Source organism: Dendropsophus ebraccatus, chromosome 6, assembly GCF_027789765.1.
Source record: "Dendropsophus ebraccatus isolate aDenEbr1 chromosome 6, aDenEbr1.pat, whole genome shotgun sequence".
In the NCBI taxonomy this organism is placed as follows: domain Eukaryota; kingdom Metazoa; phylum Chordata; class Amphibia; order Anura; family Hylidae; genus Dendropsophus; species Dendropsophus ebraccatus.
Genome location: NC_091459.1, coordinates 107,226,837 through 107,237,590, shown reverse-complemented (window position 1 = coordinate 107,237,590; position 10,754 = coordinate 107,226,837).

The following is a 10,754-nucleotide window of genomic DNA, read 5'->3' as shown; positions in this document are numbered from 1 at the left end:
ACCTCAAATGTGGTGTTTTGTTTTAGATTTTTTTTACCCTTAATTTTTAATATTAGGATAAAAGTATATAATAAAATAAACGCCACTTACATTTTGTTTGTCTGTTTTGGGAAAATTTAATAGAGAGTGTCTTCAAATGTAGTGCTTCTAAGACTGCCAAACATGTGGTGTTCTTATTGTGTAATGGTGGTGTGGTTCATTCATTGGCTGTGTGTAAAAAGGTCTTATGTTTGTAATAAGTCCTGATACACACAACCATGTGCATTGCAGCCTGTAATACTAGGGGTGTAGCTATAGCGGGTAAAGAGGGAGAAGCTGCATTCAGGCCCGGACTGCTTGCCCTTTGGTCAGATGAGCAGGTAGCAGTGTTATATACTGCACACGGCAGGTAGGGGCACTAGTTCAGACTTTGCATTGGAGCCTATCATTTCTAATTTATAAGTTATGCCTCCGTGTAACAAACACAGACCGCACTAGATACATTGGTGCACTCTATCCTGTGACTCTGCAGCTGGTAAAAAGCTGCAAGGACATGATGGGAAATGTAGTTTTGCAACAGCTTTTAAAACATAACTCTACATAATATACGGCACCTAATGGAGAATGCCGACTAGTTTTTACATTGTGGTAAGTATGCAATGTATGCAGTGACATATTCAGCATGAATGTCATATTGATGTCAAATAAGCTTATATGCATAAAAGATTATGAACACTGTTTATGTATCTGTTTCTGGTAACAACCAATCAGCTTATTTTCTGAGAAATAAGAGCTGGAATCTGATTGGTCGCCATGAGCTTTTGTTCCATGTATTGCTAATAAAAGTGATGATAAGAGAAAATGTAAACTATTAGGCACCTCAATGGGGTTCATGTACACTCCTTCTAACGCTGCAGAACATTACATCATGTATAGAATTTATTACAGTACAATAATAGATGATTTATATTTATATAAAGTAAAATATGGTTCTGCATGAAGTATGTGTATTAATGATGTGAGGAGCTGGCAGACACGGAGCGGCCAGCTGGGCTTCTTATTACCATATCGGTTATGCTCCATCATCATCTCACTTTTGAATGGGAAAGAAAAGTTGGATATTATTGGTAACACTTTTGGTAAAAACACTTATCTCCTCCACTCTGCGGGATCACTGCATATTAACAAAGTTATTATCATATATAGTAACATAGTAACATGGTTAATAAGGTTGAAAGAAGACACCATCAAGTTACAGAAACCCTACTGTGTTGATTCAGAAAAAGACAAAAACTCTTTTTAGGAAGATGTCAGTTGCCTCATCACGGAAAGAAAAATTCCTTCCCAACTGCAAAATGATAATCAGAATAATCCCTGGATCAGCGTCCTATCACATGTAATTTAGTGCCCATGACATGTAATAGTATATTTTCAAGAAAAGCCTCCAGACCTCCCTAGAACGTATTTAGACATAGACAGACAGACAGAGAGTTCCATAGTCTCCCTGCTCTTACAGTAAAGAATCTGCATCTGTGCTGATGGTGAAATCTTCTTTCCTCTAGACGTAGAGGATGCCCCCTTGCCATGGTTACAGACCTAGGAGTAAAAACATCACTCGAAAGATCTCTGTACTGTCCATTCATATATTTGTACATTGTGATCAGATCGCCCCTAAGATGTCTTTTTTCTAGCATAAATAACCCCAAGCTTGATAACCTGTCCTGGTCCTGTAACCCACCCATTCCCTTAATGGCTTTGGGATGGGAATAACTGTTAGCTTTTGGGAAATATTATTTTCTTCATGTTTCTCCATTATTTTCTCCAAGTGTACAGTGTAATGTCAATGGTTTTGGACAGCCTGTTATTCTCTGACTATCACATGTCAGGATTTAGGTGCACAATCCCCCTGCATTACAGCAGTCGTATATGGGGAAAAGGGCATTTTATGCTTCATGCTCAAAAAATAAACCTGGGAAGTCTGTGGATATTAAAACTCATGACATGTTCAATATTACTGCAGATTAGCTCCACTAAATCGCAATGGAACCTAGGCGATGTTTACACTGCTTTGCGTTTAGATGAACATATTTGGAGCATGTGCACTGTACACTGTACAATGTACACTGATCATAGCCATTAACTATGCACCATGCAGATTCCTGTCTGTGCATCTCTGCAAAAAATGTATACTTGTTTTTTTTAAATTTTGCCTTATAGCTAATCTTGACAGTGACGTATATGTCAGAGGTATAGATCTGAAATACAGCAGAATGGGCACAAAATGTGAACATAGATATAGTTTGGATAGACTTAGCCTATGTGTAATCTGATTTTATTATATCCAAACTATATCTAGCACAATATTCTTAATATTGTTAATCAGATAAAATAATAATAATAATAATAATAATAATAATAATAATAATAATAATAATAATAATAATAATAATAATAATTATTATTATTGTTGTTGTTGTTGTTGTTGTTATTATCATAGAAACATAGAAGATTGTCGGCAGAAAAAGACCACTTGGTCCATCTAGTCTGCCCTTTTAGTATTATTACTATTATTGCTATCAATATTATTTACTATTATTATTATTATTATTACTACATAATATATAACTAATTCTAGTGATATGGTAAAATTCACACACTAATAATAATAATTATGATAAAAAATTATTTACTGTTATATTGTTATAAGTAACTAACAAAATAAATCTCAATAATTATATTACACATGATATGATAAAATAAATTATACCATAGTAAAGAGCTTGTTGCTATACAATATTAATAATTACTACTGCTATTACTAATTATTATTATTATTATTATTATTATTATTATTGTTGTTATTATTTAAACACCTGATATTGTAAAACTCTAAAATTGTAAAAAAAACAACAACACATATTAATAATAACAATTGCTTAAATTATTATTGTTATTTTAAAATTAATAATAATATTAATAATAATAATAATAATAATAATAATAATAATAATAATAATAATAATAATAATAATAATAATAATAATAATTATTATTATTATTATTAGTAGTAGTAGTAGTAGTAGTAGTAGTAGTAGTAGTAGAATATTAGTAGTAGTAGAAGTAATAATAACAAATATAATAATATTAGGTTATGTGGATTTAAGTGAAATTCTCAGAACGCAAATAGATAGCTTGACAGACAACAGATAGATAGGAGATAGATATGATATGAAATTATAGATAGATTAAAGTCACAGCACAACAGTTAATATAATAATATAACTAAAACAATCTGTGCATTAACTATGAAATACCAACTGGTGGAACTGTGCACAAGCTAAAAGTCACTTGTTATGGTGGGAAAGTGGTTGTGATCCAGCTGGGTAGTTGACCACATGGTGTTGATCTGTGCAGCCATTGCTGATTCAGCGCTGACACTAGTGGTTGCTTACCTGTGGTTCTCAAGGCAGGCAGCTCATGCTGTGTTTTTACATTTATTATTGCTTTATCTTCATCCACTGCTCTCCACCTTCCCCAGCTACAATGACAAAATCATTCAGCCTCCTACTTGTCACTATGTAGTCCAGGTGCTTTTATTTTCACACATATGTTTGCTGTGCTCTGTATAGCTTATTTCCCATACAATTTCCCAGAATATCACTTATTCCAACCTCCAATACAAAAAAATTACACCAAATGAATTTAACAAATAAAACAACAGTCAACGTATTCTTATGTCAATGGAAATATTTGTACTGAATCAACAAAAATATGATATTCTATGAGCTTTATACCATGATGGCTAAACAAGTCCCACATGAACGTCATTTTTTTATGAATATGCTACTGTATATGTGTAACCTCTGTAGCATGTCTGGATATTAAATCTACTATATCCATGTATGCATGTATCCAATCTACATGTCTATCTATCTATATTTCTATCTATCTGTCTATATATTTATGTATTTATTTAAATATGTTATTTATGTCTCTAAGAGTATATTTAGTTAACACAATGTTATTGCTAATGTTTTCATAGTTTTCTTATTTTCAATGTAATGTAGTAGAAGACAGGGCTTTTAATTTGTGTTGGTGTTGTTCTGGCATTTTCTATGCATTTAATGCATACACACATATTTTTCTTGCCCTTTTTTCCTTACCTATAGAAGTCTAGCAGAGGAAAACACCAAAGCCAGAACATGCAGCAATTTTGAAAAATTGTCACTGAGCGAGGAAACACCAGTAATATAAATGGCACGTAGGTACTGCATTGCATAGTATCCCATATAATGCATAGCTAACATCTGGCTGCAGCATTTTTCAGCATACTTTACTCTGAGACATAATGGCCCTATTCCACCAACAGATCTGACGACAGATTATCTGCCAAAGATTTGAAGCCAAACCCAGGAGTGGATTTAAAAAGAGGAGAAATCCAGTCTTTCCTTTATGACCTGTTCTCTGATTATAGTCTGTTCCAGGGTTTGGCTTCAAATCTGTCGTCAGATCTGTTGGTGTAATAGGGCCTTAATAGTCATACCTTACTATGAGACTGATGGAATCATGTTTACTATGAGAATGATAGAGTCATACTTTACTAAGAGTCTAATATTGTCATACTTTATTATAAGACTGATATAGTCATGCTTTACTATAAAACTGATGGAGTCATACTTTACTATAATATTAATGGAGTCATACTTTACTATACGATTGATGGAGTCTTACTTTACTATAAGATTAATGGAGTCATACTTAACTATACGATTGATGGAGTCATACTTTACTATAAGATTAATGGAGTCATACTTTACTATACGATTGATGGAGTCATACTTTACTATATGATTGATGGAGTCATACTTTACTATACGATTAATGGAGTCATACTTTACTATACGATTGATGGAGTCATACTTTACTATACGATTAATGGAGTCATACTTTACTATACGATTGATGGAGTCATACTTTACTATACAATTGATGAAGTGATACTTTACTATACGATTGATGGAGTTATACTTTACTATACGATTGATGGAGTCATACTTTACTATACGATTAATGGAGTCATACTTTACTATACGATTGATGAAGTGATACTTTACTATACGATTGATGGAGTTACACTTTACTATAAGATTGATGGAGTCATACTTTACTATACGATTGATGAAGTGATACTTTACTATACGATTGATGGAGTCATACTTTACTATACGATTAATGGAGTCATACTTTACTATACAATTGATGGAGTGATACTTTACTATACGATTGATAGAGTCATACTTTACTATAAGATTGATAAAGGCATACCTTACTAGGAGATTGATGGATACTTTTCTGTGGGATATAGATATGTGATAAACCCTACAGTCTACATCAGATTAGTCAGGATCTTGTCTCATTTAAGGGCCTATATAGAGCAAACACAGAGAATATCTTGATAAACCTCTTCAATACACCCCTATTAGTGATAGGCCAGGACACGGAGCACTCTATACAGTTTTATAGGCTGCCTTTTGTGTGAGGCTATGTTAGGCTCTGTTATTGTAGAGGCAGCAAGGGGTTAAGAGAACTACGTATTTTAGATTTCAGGGATTATTAGGGAATGAAAAGCAGCTTTTTACCCAAAATCCTGTTAATGGTTTGGCAGAGCGTGTGTTTGGACAAGGTGTTTACCTCCTGCTATAGAGCTTCTCTGAAAGTCCCAATCATTAACCCTTACACTGCCCTGCACTGACTGTAAGCTTATGAATGTGTGTGTCACTTTACATTGTACAATTACTTTTATAGCCTCATTTTTTTTATTCCGTTATAAAATCACTGAGATTTCTCCAGCCTGCCATTATTATTCGAATGGATTTTGAAGTCCCATAACAGACCATTACATCTGGGTACCCAGAATGATCACATCCTCAATTCAATCTAAAGCTCCGCAGGTTACAATACTGCAGAACAGAATAGCGTAGTCTTCAGTTGGTCCTGAATCTATCATAGCTACAGGAGCCATGACCATACTATAAACAGATCTTTAGTTATCTTATTGAGATATCATAATAGACACCAACATTATTGCAGATATGCAAAAAAGTGTGTAGATTTAGGTGATGTTCCCACTTCGGGGACATATTAGGTAAAGACGGCCATTGTGTTAAATAGATGGCCACTAGTAATGATCATGATTATTATTAGCGTTCGTCTATGTTGCGTGACAGCCACCTTCCCCGATATGTTCCCGAAGTGGGAACAAAGCCTTAGGCGTGAATTGACGTCTGTCTATTGATGATGACAGCCTCAGGTAATGATCATCAAATAAGATTCCACTTTTCATTCCTCACAGACTCTTTGGAAAATGTAAGGTGGAATCTGATTGGTTGCTAGGGGCAACTGAGACAGTTTCACTTTACACCATGTTTGATAAATCTCCCCCTATATAGTCCTATAATGAGGATATCATAGGGATGGGGTGTAGATAAATAGTGCAGTGGTAGCAGTCGTATCCAGGTTATGTGCTCCAATGCCGCTATAAGAAGACAGGTAGGTGAAGCCCTAATACATACAGTACACTGGAGTCCAGGAGCCTCACCCTATGCCTTTCCATATAGTTATGTGTAGGAATTGTTATAGAAGCATCTGCTATGAATAATATATATATATATATATATATATATATATATATATTAATAAAGTTCAGTTCACATTTTCGACTTTCCAGGTATGTATAAAAATATTAGAAAGGAAGGTAGAGTCCAGCGATCATCCAAAGAGTAAAAACAGAATTTCTTTATTTAGCTCCACATTTTTAGAGCATGCGAGAATCCCTAGGATCATATATCAAAGATTTGAGATTCCCTGGGATATTCTCTGATGCTTATAATATGTAGATCTAAAAAAAGGAAGGGATGTTTTTATCTTGGGATGAGCGCTGGTCCCTGCCTTCCATTCTGCACCGGACCAGCCTTTGTGCCGCACATCATCCGTTTGGGTCATCCCCCCCCACATATCCGGCAGCGATAAGTCCATGTTTTTGAATCCTGTTGAGATGTTGTCTTTGTTTTATCTAAAATAAAAAACAACAATAGAAAAACAGGAAGATTATTAAGTTCCGTTGGCGATTAAAAAAAAAAACATTGACACACCACAATGATTTTAATGGGATCTTCCAGGTTTCCATCATGTTCTCTAGTGTTTTAACAGACAGGATAGTGCAGTGTGTTGCTCTATTTTGTCCAGGATTATTAAAGGTGACCACTATCAAAGCCTTAGAGGTGTTAGGACATGTTCACATGCTGGATTTTTTTTTTACCTTAAGATCTGAGTTACATATCAGTCAGGATATGGTCAACCACCAAATTTTTCCAATGGCGGAAACATTTTCTGGCTAGCCTTTTTGTCACATATTTGACCCTTTTTCCCACATTTTATTGCAGTCATGGCTATAGTTGATGTGGCCTCAATCAATGGGCTTGTGTGGCATTGTTATCTGTGTCCAGCGTTGCCAACATACTTCTAGAAGAATACACTCGGAAAAAAGCGACAGAATTTATTCTGGTGTATTTGCAATGAGCATTCAAAAGGATACGTTGTGAACCACAGGTAATATTCCTCTAAGAAACTATAGGTTATTTATATAGGAGCTGAAATGTGGTTGCATAGACAAAAGCTAAAGTGCTGGATACAGAGTTTGGGAAGGTATCTGCCTTCAACAGCTGAAAATGATAATAAATAATTTTTTTTTTTTTAAAGTGTGTTTCAACATAATATTAGATGTAACAGCTTCAACTTGAAAAAGGCAACAATGTAATTGTGAAATGCAAAATATCAACAGCCTCCAGGTATTTATTGTGGATTGTGGATGGGTTTGCTTATGACATAGGGGTCTGTATAAATGAACATAGGGAGACACAGTCCCCTAGTGGTAAATATCAAGAACTACAGACAGATTTTTTTTTTTTTTTTTTTTTTTAGTTTTTACTTTTGTTACCATAACATATGACAAACAAAAACAACTGATTGCTTCAAGCTGGATGGTGCAACCGTCTCCAAGGGTGAGAAAACCAAGCCTGCCATCCTCACGCTATGTTACATTGTAATGTAATGTAGCTTACTCACCATATTTAAGCTAAATACCAACAGATATCGCAAGTACAGAAGACATTTAAGGTTGCTCTCCACTGAGAAGTGAAAACTAGCCTGGGCTATCAAACTATATGCACAGTAACAGTGTGTAGTCCAATGTAAGCTTGACTGTTAAAGGGGTACTCTGGAGGGGGGGGGGAATATATTTTTTAAACAACTGGTGTCAGAAAGTTATACAGATTTGTAATTTACTTCTATTTAAAAACTAAAGTCTTCCAGTACTTATCAGCTGCTGTATGTCCTGCAGGAAGGGGTGGATTCTTTTTACTGTGCTCTCTGCTGCCTCCTCTGCCTATGACAGAAACTGTCTAGAGCCGTAACAAATCCCCATAGAAAATCTCTCTAGCTTTAGACAGTACCTGTCACAGACAGGGATGGTAGCAGAGAACACTGTGTCTGACTGGAAATAATATTCCAGCAGAGCACACAGCAGCTGATAAGTACTGGAAGGCTTGAGATTTTTAAATAGAAGTATTGAGTGACTAAGCTGCAATACCAGATACAGCCTATAGGCAAGTGTGGCACTGTTTCTAGCAATGATTCCGAGAACTGCATTGTAACAGTTACAAGTTCCATTAAAAAAAAACAAAAAACAATTTTGCAAGATGACGGCTTTTACCTGTTATTTTGTTGTACACCCAAAAGTCCCACTCAAGCCTTTAATATATAGTCTACATTTTGGATACGCATGGAGTATGGAGATCTCACTGTGTCTTCTCATTTGCACAACAGTAAAAATATTCATGCCATTGCTTAAAGGGGTTATCCAGCGCTACAAAAACATGGCCACTTTCCCCCTACTGTTGTCTCCAGTTTGGGTGGGGTTTTGAAACTCAGTTCCATTGAAGTAAATGGAGATTAATTGCAAACTGCACCTGAACTGGAGACAACAGTAGGGGGAAAAGTGGCCATGTTTTTGTAGCGCTGGATAACCCCTTTAAAGGGCTATCCAGCTGATTTGCAAATGTTTTTCTCATGGTCACCTAAAATGCCTCAAGAAGAAGAAGAAGAGGAGAAGATGAGAGGTAAGATAATGCACTCGGATAAGGGAGGGAAAAGTCAAAGTAAAAAGAGCACTTTTAGAAAATGGGCCTTAAACTGATTATTTCATGATATAGAGAATATAGAACTCAACCTAGACCACCACCAGAAGAGTCACCATCAGATAAAAACTACAATAAGCTTTCAGCTTTGAACTATAGGAGATTAGCAGGATCCGCGCTTGCTTCAGATCTGAGAAAATACACAGATGTTTCTGTACATCCTCCAAATGTGAGAAGACAAATCAATGCAAAGGGTCTGAGAGGATGTGTGGCTGTCAGGAACCCGGAAATAGGGGCCAAAGAGTGTCAAGATAAGTATTGTGAAGATAGCCTCTAAGGCCATAGTGTCAGCACGGTGGGGGACATATACATGTAGATGGGCCATAGCTGGAGGTGGAGGCTTGTCTTGGAATGAAGTCATCAGAAATGGTGATACAAATACATTTTAACAAACTCTGCAAAAAAAAAAAAAATTGTCCCAAAGCACACTGCTGTGAAGATCAAGACGTGTCCAATGCTACCACCCCAGAACCCAGACCATTCTTCAAAGGAAGACATCTGAGAATAATGTAAGTTGTGATGATAGTAAAAGGTGGATAATAAAAGCAGTGGGTGATAGTATTGGGTATATCTGAGCGCTTCCTTGTAGGCTTCTTCTGAAGGCACAGATGTCTATCTGATTTATTTCTTGCATCTTCTTTCTTTGGTCATATCACGTCTGTAATGTGTGTTTGGTGACTATGTCGGAAGCATCTTCCAAAGTGAATATAAATTAGCCAAATGTATGCCTGGAGAGTGACCACATATATAGGTATAGCCACAATCTATGTTTACCACAGTGGGAGTCAGAGGCAGTAAGCAGTGGTACAGGCTAGTGATCCCCAACCTGTGGCTCTTACCTTGTTGATAATCTACAACCCCCATCATGCATTCATAGGGCAAGATGCAAGGGCATAACTACCGCCATAGCGGCTGCTATGGAGCTGGCTTCATCAGGAGACCCCGTGGCCCAGTCCTGCAATACACTGCCCCCCTTGAGCCATAATCATTTCCAGCACCGGGTGGTCGGGCCAGCCTCCTTGGTACTACAAGTGTCCATTTAACAGCAAGTGCTACTGACAAGCACCTGCAGTTAAATGTTATAGGTTATGACTACACTTGACGGGTGTGTAGTCAGTCGGGAGGGGCCCAATTAAAAGCCCAGCCAATTCTAGTGACGCCCCTGGCAAGATGGGAGCTGTAGTTTTCCAACAGCTGGATAGCCACAGCTTAGTGACTGATGTAGGCACAGTTGCATATTTCTAGGTGTACGTTTCTTGACACTTTACAAAACTGTACAACACATATATCATACCAGAATATCGTGTGAACAGAGCCTTATCCACATATTCCAGCTGCACATTGTAAAAAAGTGTCAATATCACCTACAAAATCCATTCTGGTGGCACTGGGTGAACTACTCACAGTCTCAGTTTAAGGGCTTATCCAGTGCTACAAAAACATGGCCACTTTCTTCCAGAGACAACCCCACTCTTGTTTCCAGCTTGGGTGAGGTTTTGCTGCTCAGTTCCATTGAAGTGA